The sequence below is a fragment of the Trichechus manatus genome, unplaced genomic scaffold (assembly GCF_000243295.1).
Source record: "Trichechus manatus latirostris isolate Lorelei unplaced genomic scaffold, TriManLat1.0 scaffold00246, whole genome shotgun sequence".
Lineage (NCBI taxonomy): Eukaryota > Metazoa > Chordata > Mammalia > Sirenia > Trichechidae > Trichechus > Trichechus manatus.
In genome coordinates, this window is record NW_004444182.1 from 1,320,105 (window position 1) to 1,341,604 (window position 21,500).

Consider the following 21,500-nt stretch of genomic DNA (forward strand, 5'->3'; position numbering starts at 1 on the left):
AGCAGTGCTGCATGAAGAAAGACCTGGTGATCTGCTTCTGTAAAGATTACAGCCAGGAAAACCCTATGGAGCAGTTCTACTCTGTAGCACATAGGGTAGCCATGAGTTCGAATCAATGGCAATTTTTAAACTTTTTTTTTTAAAAAAATACATATAACAAGACTTCTCTATGATTTAAAACAATAAATAAAAAATGAAATAAAGCTAAAAGCAACCTGGCTATGGTTGGGATAATTTTGCATACCCCTGTTCTTTAGGTCTCTGGGTAAGGGTACTAGGATTTTGTATGGGCTGAGAAGGAAGAAGTTGGGAAATGTGGAACAAGTGGAATACTGACACCCAACCCCATAATTTCAGCCACTAGATGGGTGAGCCTGATTTCTCCCCTAAGTAAATTCCAAGTCCTTACTCTATCTTGGACTCACTCAGTTTCACTATTCTCATATATCATTCCATCTTTCTAAATGGCAAGAATGTCCCTGTAGTATGCATTTGCACCCTACATCTGCTACTGCTGCCACTGATAAGAACTTCATGCAGGTAGGATATTTCTAGGGAAGGTGAAACTTTGCACTTCTTGAATGTTAACATCAGACATAGTAAATAGATGATGCACAGAGTTGGAGCAATGAAGACTTTTAAGAGGGAGAAGGATCTAGCAAGAATTAATCACTTAAAATGTGCTTCATATTGAATGATAAGGTTTTCATGTATTTCACTAATCCTCAGAACAACTAAAACAAAACAAAACTAGTTGCCATTGAGTAAATTCCAACTGTTGGTGACCCCATGTGTGTCAAAGTAGAACTGTACTCTGTAGGGTTTTCAGTGGTTGATTTTTCACAAGTAGATCATCAAGCCTTCCTTCCAAGGTGTCTCTGGGTGGACATGAACCTCCAGCCTTCCCGTTAGCAGCCAAATTGATTAACTCTTTGCACCACCTAAGAACATAACGCTGTGGTAGTTCTTATACAACTAAATCTGAAACTCACTTCAAGTGATTTGTACAAAGTAAGTCAGCTGATAAGTGGCTTGACCAAGACTCAGACGGTTCTTCCAACTCTAAAGCCATGAGAATATGTTTTTATAATTCATTCTTACATTCATTCATCAAAAATTTAAATATTGGCTATTGAGGTATTGATTAGAGTGAGGAAAGAACACAAAAATTGATTGACCATGACTTCTCCCGGTGAGGAATTGCATTTCTCAAGAAACCTCAAGACTTAGTAGGAATTCATCAAGAAGAGGAGAAGAGAGACTTGCCAGGGAGAGAGAATTACTCAAGGGAAGGTACTGAAATGTGTTATCTGTTCTGTAGTAGGCATGGTTTACTTGTTTTTTCCCCCCAAGACAGAAGGTTATTAGCAACGGGAGTGAGTTTTTGAGTTAGGAGGAGTTATAACTGGTAAGTTTGTATAGAGATCACCACCTATTTATTTTTCTCAACTATGTTTGACTCTATATTGGCTGCAAGAAGTGATAATTGTATAGCACCTAACATCAATGAATAGTCCTTCCAAAAGAAATTTAGGGTTATCCATAAGTGTAAATAGAACTAAACTGTCCATACTGCTTTTTTCACTCCCACTAAATCAACTGCCTTATCATATTTATGGCAAAGAAATTGGCGTTGTAATTGAATATCAAGGAATGCTCTGAAGAGAAAAGCATGCCTGATTGTGGTCTGACTCATCTATGCAGATCTTTGCTAGCAATGACAAAGAGGGGCCAGCTCAATGTGTTACTCCAGGCTTCAGCTGACCAGTAGCAGCTTCTTTTCCCCACCAAGTACCTCTAGATCCATAGTACCAGGCGCAGTTCTCAGTACTGGGAATGCAACAGTGAAGAAAACATCTTTGGGCCCCACCTTTATGGAGCTGACAGTCTTGTAGGGATTATAAAGAAACATGTTCTTATTCTGCCTTTCTTAAAGTTCCTAGCACAAAAGAGCCTACACCAAGTGGAAATGAAATCTCCTGTCAATTTTATAAACAATCAATCAAATGTATTCAAATGGAATTCTTTTTAAGAAAAAGGTAAAAACCTGTTCTTCCCCCACCTTGTAAACAATGCCAAAATAAAGCAAGGAAGGGAGGGAGGAGGGAGAAAGGAAGAAAGGAAGGAGCATTCTGATCCTTAACCTGAACAGACAAAGTAAGGTAAACAAGGAGAATCATTGCTATAACAATTGTATTAATTATTCTATAAATTACTTAAAAGATTCTTTGAAATGGTAATGTAGGTAAAACCTGGAGGGGATAAAAAGAGCAGATCTCTCTTATAGTACGTTGCACTGCTCTTTTCTGTTTTATTTCATCAAACAATTTTTGTATTTCTCTGACTCTGCAATTCATAAGGTTTTCACTGGCCAATTTTCATTGGCCAAGGATTGATAGTTGGAAAATATGGCCTTGATGATAGAGGCAATGCCAGAGATCACACGATAGAATTTTGCAAGTACAATGACTTATTCATTGCAAATAGCTTTTTTCAACGACATAAACAGCAACTAGACACATGGACCTCACCAGATGGAATACACAGGAATAAAATTGACTATATCTGTGGAAAGAGGCAATGGAAAAGCTCTATATCAGTCAGAACAAGGCCAGGGGCTGACTGAGGAACAGACCATCAATTGCTCCTATGCAATTTCAAGTTGAAGTTGAAGGAAATTAGAACAAGTCCACAAGAGCCAGAGTACAACCTTGAGTATATCCCACCTGAATTTAGAAACCATCTCAAGAATGGATTTGATGTATTGAGCTGTAATGACCAGATACCAAATGAGTTGTGGGATGACATTGAAGACATCATACATGAAGAAAACAAGAGGTCATTCAAAAGACAAAGAAAGAAAAGACCAAAATGAATGTCCAAAGAGACTCTGAAACTTGCTCTTGATCATAGAGTAGCTAAAGCAAAAGGAAGAAATGATGAAGTAAAAGAGCTGAACAGAAGATTTTGGACAGCAACTCGCGAAGACAAAGTATTATAATGAAATTGTGCAAAGACTTAGAGATAGAAAACCAAAAGGGAAGAATATGCTTGGCATTTCTCAAACTGAAAGAAGCTGAAGAAAAAATTCAAGCCTCGAGCTGTAGTATTGAAAGATTCTACAGAGAAAATATTAAATGACACAGGAAGTATCAAAAGAAGATGGAAGGAATACATAGAGTCACTGTACCAAGAAGAATTGGTCAACGTTCAACTATTTCAGGAGGTAAGTAGCATATGATCAAGAACTGATAGTACTGAAGGAAGAACTCCAAGCTGCACTGAAGGCATTGGTGAAAAACAAGGCTCCAGGAATTGACTAAATACTATTTGAGATGTTTCAACAAATGGATGCAGCACTGAAAGCACTTACTCATCTATGCCAAGAAATGTGGAAGACAGCTACCTGGCCAACCAACTGAAAGAGATCCATATTTGTGCCCATTCCAAAGAAAGGTGTTCCAAGAGAAAGCAGAAATCATCAAACAATATCATTAATATCACACAAGTGAAATTTTGTGTGGTTTAAAGTTAAGAAAGGTGTGCATCAGGTTGTATCATTTCACCATAGTTATTTAGTCTGAATGGAGAGTAAATAATCTGAGAAGCTGGACTGTATGAAGAAGAATGCAGAATCAGGATTGGAGGAATACTCATAAACAACCTGTGATATGCATGTGACACATCCTTTTTTGTTGAAAGTGAAGAGGACTTGAAGCACTTACTGAAGAAGATCAAAGACCACAGCCTTCAGTATGGATTACACCTCAACATAAAGAAAACAAAAATTCTCACAACTGTAGCAATAAGCAACATCATGATAAACAGAGAAAAGATGGAAATTGTCAAGGATTCCATTTTACTTGGATCCACAATCAACACCCGTGGAAGCAGCAGTCAAGAAATCATTGTCTTGGGCAAATCTGCTGCAAAAGATCTCTTTAAAGTGTTAAAAAACAAAGATGTTACTTTAAGGACTAAGGTGTGCTTGACCCAAGCCATGGTGTTTTCAATCACCTCATATGCATGGGAAAGCTGGACAGTGAATAAGGAAGACTGAAGGAGAATTGATGCCTTCGAATTATGGTGTTGACAAAGAATATTGAGGATACCATGGATTTCCAGAAAAATGAAGAAATCTGTCTTGGTAGAAGTACAGCCAGAATGCTCATTAGAAGCAAGAATGGTGAGACTTTGTCTCATATGCTTTGGACATGTTGTTAGGAGGGACCAGTCCCTGGAGAAGGACATAATGCTTGGCCAAGTAGAGGGTCAGTGAAAAAGAGGAAGACCCTCAAGAGATGGATTGACACAGTGGCTGCAACAATGGGCTCAAGCATAACAATGATTGTGAGGATGGCACAGGACTGGGCAGTGTTTCATTCTGTTGTGCATAGAGTCGCTATTAGTCGGAACTAACTGGATGGCATCTAACGACAACTGACTCTCTTGTAATGAAATGTCACTTTTCTTTCAAATGTGTTAATGCTGAAATTGAAGTCCGCCTAAGTGTCCCAGGTTTTCAAATATCCTAGGTATGTGGCGTTTTTCTGCATGTTGTCCTTCTATTTCTGAACTTGGGATACATGCATTGTCTTAACTGAATATGGTACAAGGAAGGAAACAGGCATATGCCTTCCTGATGCTCTCCCTTCCTCTTTCAGGAAGTCAGTCAGCTCCCACCAATTTCACTTTTGTCACTGTGCTAACTGAGCTATAGAAGTTAATTCCTGTATTAAAATCTGGCACCCCTCTAAGAACAATGCATAATACTCTCTTACTGTATTCATTGCATGATACAAATAACTGACTAAACCCTTGTTGTGCTACAGTGGAAGATGACTGCTCAAGTTTATTGGTATTTATTTGCTTTTTAACTATGTATTCATTTATTTCTCCCGCTTTTTCCAGAAAATTAATTTTGTTGTATATTTGTTTAAATTAATGGAAATTTAAATATGGCTATTTTAACGCTACTGAGAAATTTTTTTTTTTTTGTATTGTGATTTAGGTGAAAGTTTACAGAGCAAATCAGTTTCTCATTAAACAGTTAATACACAAATTTTTGTGTGACATATGTTACTAAACCCATGATGAGTCAACACTTTCCCCTTTTCCAGTCCAGATTCCCTGTTTCCATTTGCCCAGTTTTCCTGTCCCTTCTTGCCTTCTTGTCTTTGCTTTTGAGTGTGCCCATTAGTCTCATATAGATGATTGAGCTATGAAGCACATCCCTCACATGTTTTATTGTTGGCCTTATAGACCTGTCTAGTTTTTGGCTGAAGGGTGAACCTCAGGAGTGACTTCGGTACTGCGTTAAAAGGGTGTCTGGGGGCCATACTCTTGGGGTTTCTCCAGTCTCTGTCAGACCAGCAAGCCTGATTATTATTATTATTATTATTTTTGTGTGTGAATTTGAATTTTGTTCTACATTTTGCTCCTGCTCTGTCTGGAGCCTCTATTGTGATCCCTGTCAGAGCAGTTGGTAGTGGTAACTGGGCACCATCTAGTTGTTCTGGACTCAGTCTGTGGAGGTTTTGGTAGTTGTGGTCCATTAGTCCTTTGGACTAATCTTTCCCTTGTGTCTTTGGTTTTCTTCATTCTCCTTTGCTCCAGCCAGGATGGAACCAGTAGGTATATCTTAGATGACCGCTTGGCAGGCTTTTAAGCTCAGCACCGTTGAATGTAGAACCTTTTCTTTATAAACTGTGTTATGCCAAATGAACTGGATGTCCCCTGAGACCATGGTCCCCAGCCTTCAGCCCAGTAGCTCAGTCTCTCAGGGCATTTGGATGTGTCTGCGAAGCTTCTATGACTTTGCCCTGGTCAAATTGTGCTGACTTCCCCTGTATTGTGTACTGTCTTGCCCTTCACCAAAGTTACCACTTATCTACTATCTAGGTAGTGTTTTTCCCTCCCCATCCCCCACCTCCCTTGTGACCATCAAAGATTGTTTCTTTCTATATGGAAACATTTTCATGTGTTTTTATAATAATGGTCTCATACAGTACCTGGAGGGCATTATGCTGAGTGAAACAAGTCAGTCACAAAAGGATAAATACTGTATGAGCAATTTTAATTTGATGCTTTCATGTAATATTTTATGAAACTTTGAAGGAGGATTTATATATGAGAGCACATACTATAAGAAGTGGTGAAATTGCTTTCATAAGACACTTATGAAAAGATAAATGCATACAAATAATTCATTTCAAAAAAGTTAGTCCTACCCAAACAAAATAGATGATTGTTACTGTTCACGTTCAAACATTAATGGGAAGACTCTGGCTAATCCAGTGCTAACTAGAACACAGCACGCTTACAGTTGGCTTGTGTTCACTAACTTGTGGTTATTTCTTTTTAGATTTACCAAAGTAAACTAAAATGCACATCCATTGAGTTATTTTTCTTTGACCCAGCATTAACTATAAAGCTACTCAAAATAGCCCACTGTTGACTACATGAGTAGAAAGATATATGATTGTATACACATATCAGCATTTGGCAGAATTCCATTATAATTAGGGGCATAAAGTTTCCTCTGTAAAAACAACAGGCTGTACTAGTGGATACTTCGCAAGCCTTGTTTGTACCTTTTCCCCATTTCCTTGCTTAATTTGAATATCCATTACAGTGTTATATTTACAATTTTATATATTACAATTTTATATATTATATAAGCTTTGAATTTGATAGCCTTGAGTACAAATCCCTGGTTCAGTATCTACCAGCTGTGAGGTCTTAGGCAAGTTTCTTAATTATTCAATCTTCATTTCCCCATCTGTAAAACTCCCTCACAGTTTTGCAAGGATTGACTAAAATGACTTGTGAAAATTAATAGAACACTACTTGTTTTCTCTTTATGACCACCTCCAATTCTCTAGCCTGACTGATGAGAGAGAGACAGCAGAGGTATGTTTACTTTGGTTCTATTATTGTATATGCCAAAAGAGAAGGCAAATTCATATTTAAGGTGATGCCCTATTTTCTCAATGAGAAGATATTAAAAATATTTTCAGATAATTTGAGTATATATACTAAGATATATATATACTAAATATTCAAACATCTATTTTAATATTTAATTGCACAAACATGTAAAATCACAGCTATCAATTAATATATTAATTTAGAAATACTGCTTTTTGTTTATATTTTAAGAAATAATTTTATTCAAACTTTCATTTACTTGAACTTCAATGTCTTCATCATTTCTAGAATCAGTTTTTAGTTTTTCCTGAGCATATATTTACTTCTGAGTTTTATTGAGATATAGAAATTTTTCAAATTTAAGTATGATGCTATTATTTGAAGTTTTATTCTATTATATAAATACCTCTTGCATAGCATTAAGATAACTTTGTGTTCTTACCTTCATTCTGTAGATATATTTTGTGATCTTCTACATTATAACGATTGCATTTTATCTATTTTGATTTTTTCCACTTATTTATTTTGGAGTGTATATGTAAAAGCTGAGGGTACCTAAAACCATGTGTGACTAACATTAATTACGTTTATTCCACTGGCTTTGATAGAATAAATGGAAACCATTCTCAAGTTACATATAAGTATATGTGTATATTAGTATAATTTATCATAACAACATAAGAAAGGATTATATCAATATAGATTTGTCTAACTTCTCTAGAATGAATATTTCTGTTAATTCACATGCTACTCACACATATTTCTCAGCTGGAGTAAAATGACACAGTATGTTATCCTCTGGTTGGTGATCTGTAAATTTGGGTCCTTTTTCTCTTCAAGGACTGTGTACTGGGACTGAAGATCAAGTTCTAGAACCTCTGGTCAGAAACTCAACTTGTAGTGAGGAGCGCAGGAGAGCATGCACCCCTGCAGTGAGACCCAGTGCCATAGACCTATGAGTCAGGGCTCTCGTACCTTAGACAGAAACTCCTTTTTTGTGATTGGTTTTTCTGGGACGTTGCAGTCCATATCCTTGCTACAATTGATTATATGCAAATTAGAAAGCACTAATTGTTGATCCTTGTGTATGCCAATTCTGCTGTCCCCACCCATCTAACTGTAAATATTATGGTTATGAAAAATAGGTAACACTAATGTTTTGTTAATGAAAAGATGTATTGACTTCGTTGGGAAGTTGGAAGCCCTCCTCTATGGTATTTATAAGGTGCTATGACCAAAACTGGGACTTAGTCAGAATTTACATATTTACATACTCAACTATATGATACAAGACGTATATGTTATAAAAGATATTACAAAATGGCTATAAGTGTACCCACCTTCCATCCAAGAAATGCACTGTTAATAGTAGTTAAGCCCTCCATCTGACCTTCCCCATCACATCCCCCTGCTTCCCCAGCTCACAAAGTGGTAAATTCTATCCTGAATGTTGTATTTACCATTCCCTTACTTTCTTTATAGCTTTGCCACATATCTCTATCCTTGTCAACATATTTTATGATTTTGTCTGTTTTTGAACTTTATGTAAATAGTAACATACTGCATGTCTTCTTCTGGGACTTGCTTTTCTTTACTTAAAATTTTGTTTGTTTGTCCAATACATGTTAATGTTTGTAGGTGAAGATCACTTATTTTCACCATGGTAGTGTTCCATTTTATGAATATGCCATTATATGGATATGTCATTATATGAATATGTCATTACATAAACACACCATAATTTATTTATCTTCTTTGGGGGGGTATTCTTAACTTTTGCTAATGCAAACAATATTTTATGAAATTCTTAAATATGTTCCATAATGTACATATACAAAAATTTTTGGTTTGTACCCAGAACCTCTCCACCCACACTCATCTCACCTGCTTCCTAGCATGTATACCTAGGACTAATAGCGCTGGGTTAGTAGGGTATATACAACCTCAACTATTCTAGAAAATGTTAAATTACTTTCCAAATTGTAAAATAGACACTCTAGCCAATATAGAAGAGTTTCTGCTGTTCCAGAGTTCCTCTTGTACTTGACATTTTTAGACTTTTTAATGTTTTTCTGCCTTGTGGAAAAAGTGGTGTCACATTCTGGTGTTCATTTGCATTTCTTTCATTGTTAATGATGTAGAATATACACATATGCGCATGCACTCATGTGTGCATGTGCATACATACACAAATTGTACTCTTTATTTTTGCTGCTGCTTTTATGAAATGAAATCCCTGGTTATGCCTTTTACACATTTTTCTATTGCGTTGTTTTCTTTTATCTCATTGATTCATTGAAGTTTATTATGCATTATCATGTTGTGCTTAATATGTGCTGTGAATAACTTTTTGGCTTGTATTTTCATGATCTTTGTAGTAGCATTTGATACACAGGTATTCTTAATTTGAGTACAATAAAATATATCACTGTTTTCCTTCATTATTTTTATTTTTTCATCTTATTAAAGAATCTTTCCCAAGCCCTTGGCCTTAAAAATTGTAGTTCTATATATTTTTTAAACATTTAAAAATTTTATTAGTTATCTATTGCTGCATAATAGTATTAACACAAATTCAGCAGCTTAAAACAACACACTTTTTTTTATGTCATATTTCTGTGGTTTAGGAATCTAGGCATTACTTAGCTGGGTCCTCTACTTCAGGGTTTTTCACAAGGCTGCGATCAATGTGCTCTCTAGAGCTGGGAACTCATCTGAGACTCATCTAGGGAAGGGTCCACTTCCAAGCTTACTTGGTTGTTGGCAGGAATTCAGTTCCTTACGGGTTTTTGGACTAAAAGCCTCAGTTCTTCTCCGATTGTTGGCTGGATGACAACAGTTGCTTGCCATGTGGTTTTCTCCATATGGCAGCCTACTTCATCAAAGCCAGGAAGGGAGAGACTCTACTGGCAATGTAAAGTAATCATGGAAGTGACAACTTAACACCTTTGTTGTATTCTATTGGTTAGAAGCAAGCAAGTCACAGATCCCACCCACACTCAAAAGGAAAAGATTACACAAGGGCATGAATAACTGGAGGCCAGGATAATTGGAGGAAGTTTTAGAATTTATCAGCTACAAATTTTGTCTTTCACATTTATGTGTTTAATCTGCTCTACATTAATTGTTGTGGCCATTCTGAGATTTTTTTCCCTGTATGAATAACCTGTTTTCATAAATTGATAAGATTGAATAATCTCTTCCTTTGCACTAATCGTCAATGCCACTATGACCACATATCAAGTCTCTATATTTTGTGTGAGTCTGTTTCTGGGCTGTCTATTCCACTGGCCAATTTGATTATGCCAATGACAGTACCATACTCTTAATTACTATAGTCTTATTGTTAGCTTTGAAATATGATATGGAAAGTTTTTCTATTTTCTTCTTTATTGCTGTCCTGGGTCTTCTTAAGCCTTTGTTTTTCCACATACATTTTCTAAAGAGTTTGCACAGTTCCACAAAACAGAACACACAGGTAAACAACACAAAGAATACATTTTAATTATAAATAAATTACGTCAGTTTTGGGAGAACTGACCTCTTTACATCAATGAGTTTCCATTCTTGAACATGATGTATCTCTTCTTTAATACTTGCTAATCCCATCATTGATTTAAGTTCCAGGATTTTATATATTGTTATTGCACTGAATGATATTGACTTTTAACTATATATTTTAACTTCTGCTAGATTATAGAAAATGCGATTGATTTTCATGTATTTGTATCTGGGACCTCATTAAATCCTCTTACTAATTTAGTAATTTATCTGTAAATTCTTTTGAAATATTTATGTAGATGGTTTTGTAATCTATAATTAATGAGAATTATCTGTCCTTTCTAATGTTATAACTCTTTTTTAGTGTTCTTACTGCATTTGTTAGGACTGCCTGTAAAATATTGAATAGATTTGGTAATAATCGATGTTCTTGTATGCTTACTAATGTTAATGGAGTACTTTTAATATTTCATCAGTGAGCATGATGGATGCTTTGTGTACTTCATAGGTCCATTTTATCAGAATACGGTATTCACTTCTACTTGTAATTTGACAAGTTACTTTTTATTATGAATGCATGGTGAGATTTATTGAATGCTTTTGCTGTATCTATGGAGGTGGTCATATTTCCCTTACCTTTATCTGTTAATGTAGTAGATTACGTGAAAATATTTTACCAAACTTGATTTGCTATGATAAAACTAACCTGGGGATGATTCATTATATTTGTATATGTTGCTGAATTAAATTTGTTAATAATTAGTTTAGGATGTTTATATCCAGATTTGTAATTGTGATTTGCTTGTAATTTTCTTTTCTCATACTATACTTTTCTAATTTTGAAGTCAACATTATACTTGTCACAAAATAAATTGGGGATATTCTACTTTTATATTCTCTGAAAGAGATTATGTAAGATTGAAATGATCTAATGTTAGAATGTTTGTTAGAACGAATCTGTAAAACCATCTGGCTGTTGTGTTTTCTTGTGAAAAGATTTTTAAGTATGTGTACAATTTTATATTGATGGTTATAGGCTAATTTAGTTCGTGTATTTCTTTTTTAATCTGTTTTAGCAATTTTCTAAGAATTTGTCCTTTTCTTTTAATTTCTCATATGTGTTGACCCAAATTTTCTCGAAGTGCATTCTACTACATCTTTAATTACCCCCTGCCCTTTCTCATTCCTAATATTGATTATGTGTGCCTTATTTCTTTTTGTTACTTGATTGAGGTTTGTCTTTTATGTAAGTCTTTCAAAGACTTAACTTTTAGCTGTTTTTGTTTATTTGCTATTACAATAACTTTGGTTCCTAATCTTACATATTTCCTTAATTCTTTATTTTTTTGTAATTTGTTGTTGTTGTGTTTTCTGTCTTGTTTAATTATATACACAGCTCATCATTATTTTTTGTCAATGCCTTCCAGACTAAGGAGCTCTGGTGGTGCAATTGTGAAGCGCTCAGCTGCTAACCGAAAGGTCGGCAGTTCAAACCCACCAGCTGCTCTGTGGGAGAAAAACCTGGCAATCTGCTTCTGAAAAGATTAAAGCCTTGGAAACCCAATGGGACAATTCTACTCTGTTCTATAGGGTTGCTAGGAATCAAAATCAACTCGACAACAATGAGTTTTGACGGGCCTTCCAGTCCAAAACCACCAGGAACAAGATAAATTTAGTTTTTGTTGTAGTGAGAGGGATTTAAGAAGCAGAACTTTGCCTGGGATTAGCTGCTGTGTCTGGATGTACAGGTAATCCTGTGATTGTGTACCTAAATAAATCTTATCTAGAAAGAGGAAAGAGTGGAGAGAAACTAAAACTATAATTGGTAAAGAAGCATCCACTACTCAGCTGGGAGAGAGGGATTTTTGTAGTTTGGAAAATGTTTATATTTTGTCTGTATTCAGACATGATTAAGGAATGATTTTGTTTTTGTCTTGTTCCATCATGGTCAGAGTGGCCTTGTTCTGTGAAATTACTGATGTTCAGCAGGAACACAACGAGGTCTGGCTGATGGTGACAGGCCAGGTCTGGAATGTCAGGAGCTGTCTTTTTCTCATATTTAAACATTGTTTTGTTTACATATATTCATTTAAGGCTATTAATTTACCTCTAAAATCATATTGCTTGTATTCCACCATTTCAATATGTAATTTTCCCATTATTCCTGTAAGAATTTTCTGAAATCCAGTATGATTTCTTATGTAACCATGAGTTATTCGTTCTCATATTTTTAGGGTTTCTCTAGTTATCTTTGGTTGTTGTTTTCTATCTTTAGTGCATTACAATCAGAAACTCTGGTCTGTATGGCACGATTCTTGAAATTTAAGACTCTCCACCTGGATCCTGACTGACATCTGGTAACTTTTCATAAATGCTCTGTATATTCAGTGAAAGAAAGGATAGTCCCCACTTCGGGGTGCAATGTTCTAAAAGCCTCTGCTGCATCTAGCTTGACAGTTTTATTATTCAAAGCATGTGTATCCTTAATGACTTCTTTCTAATCTTTCAATTACTGTGAAAGGTATATGCTTTTGGGTGCAGCATGTTATTAAAAAAAAAACAATCCTGTTGCCCGTAGAGTTGACTAAGACTCATGGCTAGGATTTGTTGCATATTTTATGAATTGGACCTTTTTTTGTAGTGAACTGTTTATCTCCAGTATTCCTTTTGGTTTATTTATTTATTTATTTTATTTCGATAGTTGATCAACACAAACATCCTTTTGTTTAGTATTTGCCTGGCATGTACTTTTTCATTTTGGTATTTCAGCCTTTCTGTGACCTTATGTTTTTAGAAAGTGTCTTATAAATAGACTATAACTGGATTTTTATTTATATCCTAACAATCTTTGTCTTTCCTCTGGATTGTTTAATCTATTTCTATTTCTTGTGTGTATTGATGTGCTTGGATTTATTTATAATACTAAATGCATACCTTTTGTTTATACCTCCATTTACTATATTTTTTATTTTCTCCTTTCTTGAATTATTTTGAGATGATTACTCTCTCCCTCCCTTTTACTACTTGACTAGTTCTATTATTTGGGTGCTTATTCTAGAAATATGAACATATTATTTTCTACACCCAGTATATGTTTATATTTACCCATATGTTTACTTTTTTTCCTTATTATTTCTTCATGCTGTTCAAATCTTTCTTTTGTGACCATTCTTTTTTTCTGCCTCAAGTGTATTCTTTAATATTTTCTAAATTTTTGTTTGCCTGAAAATATCTTTCTATGATACTCATTCTTTAAGGTAAGTTTGCTTGGCATATAGTTCTAGGTTAACAGCACTTTGAAGATATTCTATTAATCTCTTTTAACTACTTTGTTTTCTCAGTGAAATATATCTTAGTTTCTTAGTGCTGCTATAACAGATATACCACAAATGGGCGGCTTTAATGAACAGAAATTTATTTTCTCATAGTTTAGGAGCCTAGAAGTCTGAATTCAGGGTGCCTGCTCTAGGGGAAGGTTTTTTTTCTCTCTCTCTATGGGCTCTGGGAAGCCCTGGTGGCACAGTGGTTAAGAACTCAGCTGCTAACCGAAAGGTCGGCAGTTCAAATTCACCAGATGCTCCTTGGAAACCCAATGGGGCAGTTCTACTCTGTCCTATAGGGTCACTATGAGTTGGAATTGACTCAACGGCAAGGGATTTGGTTTTTGGTTTGGTTTGTTGGCTCTGAGGGAAGGTCATTACCTCTTTTCAGCTTCTGTAACTCTGTACTTTGGCGATCTTCATGTGGTGTGTATCTTCCCCTCCATTTGTGCTTCCTTCTGTGTGCCTAATCTGCTGTTTTTATATCTCAAAGGTGATTGGTTTAAGACACACCCTACACTGATATTGTCTCATTTACATAACAAAGAAAACCCTATTCCCAAATGGGATTACATCTACAAGTATAGGGGTTAAGATTTACAACACATATTTTTTGGGGAACACAATTCAATCCTTAACAAATAGGAAGCAAGATCAACAGCTGAGAATAGAGAAGGAAGAGATGTTAGAGGATGGAAAAGAAAAAAGGAAGTATAAAATAGTCATCTAGGAGAGGGAGACCCTACAGGGGATGGAGAGAGGAACTGTTGTCCTATTGCTAGGCAGCCGTGATGGCCCTTTGGAGGTAGAGGCCATGCATTTAAAGTAAAAGACTTGGTTTCCCCCAGCTTTGTCCAGCTGTATCCATGCAAGTGTGGAAAAATATGGAAAACTGGATTGACCAGATAGGAGATGAGAACATAAGATGAGATCGTGGAGAAAGAGGAACAATGTGATAGATTTGGGATTGACAGCAGTAAACAGAAATGAGTTATAATGGTCTCAAGGCAGGTAATGGTAGGGAACCTGTGAGGGTAAGAGATGGAAGGCTGAGGATAAAATTTGCCCACATATAATAGAAAACACCAGTATGGTTTCCCACATCAAGATGTATTTTTCTCTCCTATACAAGATGTGTATAGATAGGATGATCCAAGGGTTGGCCATCATAGCTCCAAGGTAGTAAGAAATACAGTTACTTCCACCCTTAGCATGCTACTCCACTACCCTTAGCATATACTTCCCATTTTTAAGGTTGTCTCATGAGCCAAGGAGGCTAGTGAGCTCAGCTCACCATGTCTGCATTGCAGGAGGCAGGAGAGGGAAGACGAAGAGCAACATCCCAGCTGATGGCCTCCTTTAAAGAGACTTCCAGAAAAAGCTTTACTTATAATACTTTTATGAGCTATGATTTTGGTAGAAAAGAAAAATTTTGGTAGTTACCTGAGGAAATTTGAAAACAGAAATGTAGAGGCTGTGAATCCAGAGATTCTGATTTCATTGGTCTGGGCAGTCCCTGGCATCTACATTTTTTAAGTTCTCTCCCTTCAGCAAGGAGCCCTGGCGGCACAATGTTTAAGCGCTCAGCTGCTAACCAGAAGGTTGGTGGTTCGAACCCACTAAGTGGCCCTGCAGGAGAAAGATCTGATGATCTGCTTCCATAAAGACTACAACCTAGGAAGCCCTATGGGGCAGTTCTACTCTGTTACATAGATTGCTATGAGTTGGAATAGGGGTCCTGGTGGCACAGTGGTTAAGAATTCGGCTGCTAACCAAAAGGTCAGCAGTTCGAATTCACCAGCTGCTCCTTGGAAACACGATGGGCAGTTCTACTCTGTCCTATAGGATCACTATGAGTCGGAATCCACTCAATGGCAATGGGGTTTTTTTATGAGTTGGAATGGCCCATGGCACCTAACAAAGAACAATAACAACTCCCCCCAACGTTTTCAAATACTGCCCCCATTGTGCAGCCAGAGAACCACTGCATTAAGCAGATCATATTCCAGTCAATTATTTGAAATTCCCTTTCTCTTCCTACTCTAGTTCTTTGATCTTTTAGGGGTCTCTGTCTTGAAAGATAGCTACCATATCCAGCCCTCTTCTGTGTATTTGTGAGCTCTCTCTGCCCCTACTTTAACAATCAGAATTATTTTACTATACACAAGTAAAAAATGTAATATCTTTAATGTAAAAAGAATTTACAAATCTATAAAAATGAGTATTTCAACTTAAAAGAAGTCACAAGTGATAAAACATGTATAAAATAGTGTTTCACCAATCCAAAGTACAAATACTATTACTTTTCTTTGACTTTATAATTCATTATTAAATTCCAAATTATTTTTTCCTTGAAGTCTATCCCCCCACTACTAAATAAACAGGGGGAAAACAAAGAAATGCAGAAAAAAATAAGTCTAAATACCCTGGAGATTTAATCAAAAGGTTTCAAGACTGCTTCCAAACATCAGATGAAGAAAGAACTATGATCCTGTGTGGCAAAAACTTGCACTGCTTCTCACTGGTATAAAGTGTCACTGTAGACGACTAGTCCTGCCCAACTAAACAAATGACACTTTTCCACGGGGCCCCGAATTGCATGCTTATTCTGTTTTCTGCCCAGTTCACATTGGTGCTCTATGCACAAAAGTCCGATTCATTTTAGTTCACTTTTTTTCCTTTTTATGCTTTAGTTTATTCGCAAAAGCACAGTCCACTGGGCTATTGTCCCTAGGTGTAGAAGAGCTGTCTACATTAGGTACATGTTATACAGAAATTAATCCCCCCCCCCCCGAAAAACTATTAGGCACTTCTTTTGAGCCTTAATTATGAGCTGAAAATCACCTCAAAGTAAATTTTATTTCAGGTGTTTTCTTGTCCTTTCCTACATGCATAATTGTTTTTGGTGTCTACTTTCAAATTTTGAAAAAGAAGTTTTGGTTACAGGTCACTTCACTTTCAAAAGTGTCCTGGGTTCCTTCACAGAAGATCCCAGCAGTCCTCACTGTGACCAGCTTTGTTTCCTCAGTCATAGGTGGAGGACTTACTTTTTCTCAACCAACAAAAGATTCCTTTTCTCAAATCAATAGGCACCAGGTTATGTTAAAATGAAGGTTATGGTAAAACTGTGTTTTGTTTGTTTCTTGATTTAGAGGATAGGGGAGAAGTAGAAAGTAGCCTCTGCCTGGATAAAGAGCAATTCAGAAAGTCAGGAACATAAATGACCAATAAATGTTAACATGGTCATTTTCATTATTAATTATATTACTTCAAATTAAGATGAAACCAATATTGCGTCTTAGTTTTTAAACCAACAAAAGGGATACCCATTTTGTTGGATATAACAAAAAGTAAATGATTGGCTATTGCTTTGGTAGGATAGGTGTATATCCTATGTTAAAAACAAGTTGGCTGTTTGTCACATATTTTAAAACTTTTCTCCCCTACTACCAAGCCTTGCCTATTGCCCAGAATTACCATTTCAAGCATCTTATCCTATAGAAAAAAAATTGAAAAAATACGGAAAGACTATATACATATAAGGATGCTCATTATAATATTGAAAATAGCAAAACATTGAAAACTCCCTAAAGATACCAAAAAAATCAGTGAAAATGTGTAATAGCTTACTAGAAAAATCCTTGTGACAAATTGTTTGGTTTTTATAAATTAATTATAAAACAATTATAAAATGATGTAATTTTATATTGGATAAAACCTACATCTACATATTAGGCAGTACTATACAAAATAGTCATTTCTGTAGACCAATAATGATGAAATATCAATAATTTCACATGGTTCAATCTAATGTTTTTATCCATACATAGGGACTATCTGTACATTCTTATAATATTTTCTATACATACACATTTCTGTATCATTGTGGGGCAAATGTGGTTATCTCTGCATAGAAGCATTTCTGGTAAGTGCTTTATTTTCCCTTAAGCTTATCTGTATTTTTCATTATTTGTATGATTGTCTTAAAATAATAGAAAAAAGCAATTTAAAAACTCAAATAAAATAAAACATACCAACAAAGTATACTGAAAGGAATTAAAAGTAAAATTTAGAAAATTCATTTACATGGCTAATAAGCAGATGAACATCTGTTCAGTCTCAAAAATCATTATAAATCAAAATGAGATTTTTTTTTCACCAAAAAAAATAGCAAATCCTCTGTTTGAAAAATAGGAGCTTTTAAACACTGCTGTGATTCACAGAAATTTCGTCAATAGTAAATAGCAATAAATATTAAAAGCTTAAAAAATACGAACAGCCTATCACTCAGCACTTCCAGTTCAAATTAAGCTCCAAATAAATCTATTATTTTTTTCATTTAAAAAGGTATTTCAGATGAAATTATTTAGAGCTTAGGTAATAGACTTATTTTTGTGAAGGTTTGCTTTTATAATTAATAGAAATGTAAGCATGTTTAATTTCTTCTTTCCTTCTTTTTTCCCCTTTCCTTTTTCCTCCCTCTCTTTCTTCAATGACCATTTGTGAAGTTACAATCATGGTTAGATATTAGTGAAAGCTTAATAAGGAAATCAATCCAGATTATTCTAGGGAAATGCTAGAGAAACAAAATGGACAGATAACAGCTTAATCCATTCTTTCCTAGTCCATCCAAAGGGGCTGATCAAAATAGGCACTCCACACCAAGCTTGTTGTTTTAAAGGTATTGTGAGTGACAAAAAGGAAGTAGTATATCAAAATATCCTTGTCAACCAGTCAGTCCTGATGTTCTGTTTCCTATCCTGTTCTTAGGACAGAAATCTCTCATTATCCTGGCTTCCCATGTAGGATGGATGGTAATGGCAATGAATGTGGTGCTAGTGAGTTCTCCTCAAGTGTTTCTTGTTTTTTTTCTGAGTCTTCTATTTCAGTGACATGTTCCAGAGGCAGACCCATCACGTGGCTGGGGCTAAGCACTGGTAGGCTCTTAGACTCTGTTATTTCTACTCTCTTCAGGAGCAGAAGCAGCATATATCCACTGTTTTGAGGGATGAACCAGAAGTGGGGCATTCTTTCTTATTATGATATTTACTTCAAATCTAGCTCAGTAGAAGAAATAGTGCTTGGATTTTGGATTTCAAAATCTTAAAAAAGGAGTCAATTTTCTTTATACTAGTTTTGCCAAAAGCTATTTAGGGAGGAATAAAAAAAGCCAAAGATGGTTATTTTATAAGATATTTTATTGTTTCCCACTCTCCCATTTCCATTTACCTCTATTATCAAAGAGAGAAAAAAAAAAGGAGATAACAAAATGGACAAAATCACAGCCAGTTCCTGGCTTAGTCTAGTTAGTAGATCAAAGTAGCATTTTACAGCCATAAACAGGCAGATGAAAACAGTAAGAGTGTTTCTCAAGTAATTGTCAGGACCATAGCTATAAATTGTATGATCTTAAATTATCTACTTTCTGCTTACAATGTCTATGTACTTCACCTTGTTTGGTTAATGAAAACCAGAAGCTGAACTGTAGTTCCCATCTGTTATATCCTCTGCTCTGCAGATGGGTTAGGAGCTGATTTAGAGGCTCAGTGACAGTCTCCCTACTTTAACAGAGGTTCTTGACTTGGCATCACAAATCAGCTTTATGAGGACACTATATCAATAGCCAACATATTTTTTAAGATAGTTTCAGTAGTGCCTTCCTGTGCCATTATCCAAAGTGAATCAAAGAGGTGAGTTTACATTGTGTGTATGTGTGTGGTGTGTGTATATATTTTTATTTTATATTTTATACAAACTAAATCATGCTTAGAAGTAGTATTTCCATAGCACTCCTAACTCATGATGGAGTCAGTAGTGTTACGAGTTTTAAAGGACCAGGGAAATAGGAGTGCTGAGAGTGTGTTTACTACTACAGTACTTGGTTCAGTATATTTCATCTTGCTTAGGTAAATAAAATTAGTTACACTATGAACTAAAATGTTCTAGAGATCAGAAGTTCATGACCAGAACAAGGTTATCATCTTATTATAATTATTTGCTTTTATAAACTGAATGGATTTTCTTATCTCCCAGGGAAATAAGGTTAAAAAGGAAGGGTTATAGAATCCTCTGTGCAATAATAGTTGACCAACTTTTTGCCTTACTTAGAGGGTTCATGTAAATTGGAGAAATTGCCAAAAAATAATTTTGAAGTAATATGAATTCCACAAAAGAAGAGAGGTGATAGACATTCATGCTGACTGGATTTCATAAAAGTAAAGTCACCTGAGATGTATATTGAGAGACAGACTGGGAAAAGAGAGAATCTGCTGTTTTCAGGATGTTGAATCATGTTCACTAGGGAGGGTATGGAGGAGGAAGAGTCAGGTAAGGCAGGAGATGAGTTTAGGGAGGAAGGAAGGAACAAGATGATGAAGGTAGCAACATGTCACACTAAACAGTTTGTATTTTATCTTAAAAGAAAGAAGAATTTTTTGAAGACTTCTAAACAAGATATTTGCATTTTAGAAAACAATCCTGATACCTTTGGGAAGTAAGGTCTAAGGTAAGCTGAAAAATGAGGCAGAGGAAACAATGATCTAGCTGTTAACTCATTCATTCACTCTTTCTGTTGTTTTTCTCATTGTTCCTTTAATTATTCTTGGCACTTTACTAGACTTTAGGGATGCCAATATTCAAAAAGCTTCTACTTTTTGAATATTTGAATTCTACTGAGAATTGTATCAGTAAAAACATAGTTAAAAACAATTGTTGAGGTTCTGGGAAAATGGCACTCTAGGCAGAAACACCACGCAATTCCTGCACTGCAAAGATCCGAAAAACTAAGCCGAACAGAGAATACAACAATCCTGAAACCCTAAACATCAAATGAAGAGATAAAGAACTCAGCCAAGCACCAAATGGAGTGAGAAAACTGACAGAGAACGGAAAGCGAGGAGAGATTCATGCAGAGGTCCCCTACCAGCTAACGCAGCGTGGATCCACCATCTTGGACTCCTATCGGGGACCAGCAAACAGGGAGTACGAGAAAGCAGCCTCATGGAGCACAGCAGGAGACAAAACAACCAGTAATTTGCGATAAACTCTTTCCCACCCCCCACCCTTCTTCACCCCAACTCAGCCTCCTCTGCTTCCCGTGGCCACAGTCTCTTGATTGGGAAACACCGGCTGCTTGGATTTCACACACCCGAACGGGCCGGCCCTCTGAGTGCCATTTGTGGGCTGCTGGTGTTGCTTTTTTCTGCTTCTTTTGATTTCTTCCTTACCTCTCACCACCTCGCCCTCCTTTTGCTCAAATACCTGGCTTCGAGCGCCATCTTTGCTTCTTCCTGAGGGGCTGTGGAGCTCCGTTTGAGTGTCGAGCTGCTACCTGGATGGGGCTGCCATGCTGGTGGGATCCAGGGGCTTTTGTTCATTTGTTTGTTTTGAATTGTTTGTTTGTTTTCTTTTCCTTTTCTTGAGTTGGGAGCCCTTTCTGGCCAGGCGGTGCTGCGTGGCAAGGAGACGTGCAGAGGGATCCCTGAGAGCATTTCTTTTTTGTTGGTTTTTTTTTTTTTCTGTTTCTTGGGGGGCCTTTCTTGTTTTTTTTTTTTTAATTTGTTTTGATTTCTTTTCCCTCTTTTTCCCTTTTTGTCTTTCTTCATTGTTCAGTTTCTCATCTCTCTATATCTTCCTTCTCTTTCTGTTCCCTGAATACCTGGCGCTATCTACGCCTTCTAGCCAGGCTGTACTGCAACACCTGAGAGTGACTTCCCCAGACATCATAGCTGCACCGGTGGGATCCCTGGG